Genomic DNA, 2,196 nt, shown 5'->3' on the forward strand with positions numbered 1-2,196 from the left:
GTTTCTAAGCAGAGCTTATGGAACTGACGTGGGGAAACCAGCCTTTAATAACAGGCAGCTCAAGTTTAAGCTAAGTGTTTTTAACAATTTTTACAACATTAAATAACCCTTCAATCGTAGTGTCACCATCCATAAAATTGCTTCAGCCTTATAGGTTCCCAAGTGCAAAACTAAACATCTCTTCAAATACAAGGGAGTGGAGATCAGTCAGTGTTCAGAGTCATCCCACATAAAAGAACCATGTTGTGGTACATACTGGCCCCATCATGTGACCATTGCCTTTCCCTCCTTTCTGTTAAAAGTTTTGGTATTTTGCACAGAAACTTTCTTCCCTCAGAAGAGACCTGGGAACTAGGGCTGCCGGCCAGACAAACACCTTTAAGAGGAGGCGTAACCTGTCAAAAAATGATCTCCCTCCTTCAGTTCAGTGACACTCTGAAATGTTACTTATCCCGGCAGAGCCAGAAGATTGAAAGCAGCTACATCAAACCCCTGTGCAGCTAACAGGAACGAACACAAACACTCCCTTGTATCTGAAGAGATGTTTAGTTTTACCCTTGGTAAACTACATGACTAAAGGGAAAGATGGTGTTGCCAGATATAAAGAGCGAAACATGAAACAATCATCATAGTTATGCCAGTAGTGACTGCAAAATCTTTCTATGTTCTTATTATCATCAGCGTATTATTTGCTCTGGAGTCTAGACATTGACTATACCTTGACCAAGAAATTTGGATCTTGATAAAATAATTGACTGGCCCTGGTTAAGGCAGTGGACTTGACACCCACTTGGGTGTCCCCATGCAGGTTCAAGTACTAACAACAGTCACTGCCTTTTAGCCAGAGCTTTTAATCAGGGCAATAAATTGATATGAACTCCTGTAAAATCATTTCCCAGCCGGAGTCCTTCACCCACATTCATTAGGGCACTGGGCCACCATGTGGACGTTTCATTTCCCTCCTCAATTTCACACAGAGACACAATTTCATTTGCACAGATCCATGAACAGCAAAACCTCCCTGTGTCTCTTGTCTGAGCCAGGGCATCCAATTCTATTGAAACCTTCTCTCCTGCAATGGCAATGGTCAGACAGAGGGGACGTGGCCACCTTCACCTCTGACAGTGAGCTATTGGCTCGGCTCTTTCTTTATGCTGCTGTTATAATCCATGAAACATCAAGGATGGAATGCAAGACTGAGTTCATGCACCAACCCCCTGAAAAATTTCAGTGCCCCAGAGAAATCCTGAGCCCTCCTATTGGAATGATATGCTAGACATCTGAATAGGAAAGGGACTGTCTGAATTGTCAAAGTGGGGAATGAACAACAATCTATAGCAATGTCGTTAACCACAAACACATTCTAATCATACTCCAAGTGGAAGGGAAATGGGCAGGAATTCTTGCTGTTCAGCCATGGACACACTTACACTAATGCACAGCTGTGAGTGTGCTGGGGGAGCTGGTCTGAGCAATTTGAAGTGACAGTTCAGTGAGAACAGAATCATTGTGTAATGAAGCAATTGTATATCCAGTAGTTGTGGCTAAGTGGTTAAGGCAATGGCCTAGAAATCCATTGGGGTCTCCCCACGCAGGTTTGAATCCTGCTAACTATGGAGGCATTGGTGTATTGTCATTACTGTCATCTTAGTGCTTGAGCATCCCCAGTGCCAAACTGTAGCCACATCTGGTCTCACGCTTGGGCTGGCTACACTTAAAATGCTGTTGTAACACTGCTATAGCAGTTTGAAGTAGACAGTTGCTACAATAAGTGGAGGAGTTTTCCATCCCTCTAATAGCTACATTGACAAAATCATCTTTCTTTTCATTTAGCACTATCTAACCAGGGTTTAGGTCAGCTTAACTATACTGGTTCGGGGTGTGTGGATTTTTCAAACCCTGAAAGACGTACTTGTTAGAGGGTTTATCTCATGACCCTCCCATTCCCTGGTCCTTCTCGCATGAACAGAGAGCAGCAATACCTGAAGTTCAAAGGTGCAAACAATTAGAAGTTTATTGGGGTAAACTTCCAGCAAGCAATGATTTCAATTTCCTTCCTCAGTATCCCCCTTCCCAGCTTTGACACCACAGAGCCTTGCCTGTGTCCCTGTTCCCATTCCCCCCCTTAGCAAAACATAATTCCAATTCCCCACACACTTCCTGATTGACTGCAGGCTATATAGTAAAACTTGCGTT

The 2,196-nt window shown here is 43.5% G+C and overlaps 1 non-coding gene across 1 annotated transcript; it reads left to right on the forward strand.

Annotated features, from left to right (window-relative positions):
- The first annotated feature begins 1,534 nt into the window (after nt 1-1,534).
- Nucleotides 1,535-1,616, forward strand: TRNAS-AGA. The gene has a single exon. It is a non-coding gene; the product is annotated as a tRNA-Ser (tRNA).
- Nucleotides 1,617-2,196: the final 580 nt, after the last annotated feature.

Source organism: Terrapene carolina, unplaced genomic scaffold (assembly GCF_002925995.2).
Source record: "Terrapene carolina triunguis isolate 2854851 unplaced genomic scaffold, T_m_triunguis-2.0 Scaffold28850, whole genome shotgun sequence".
NCBI lineage: Eukaryota > Metazoa > Chordata > Testudines > Emydidae > Terrapene > Terrapene triunguis.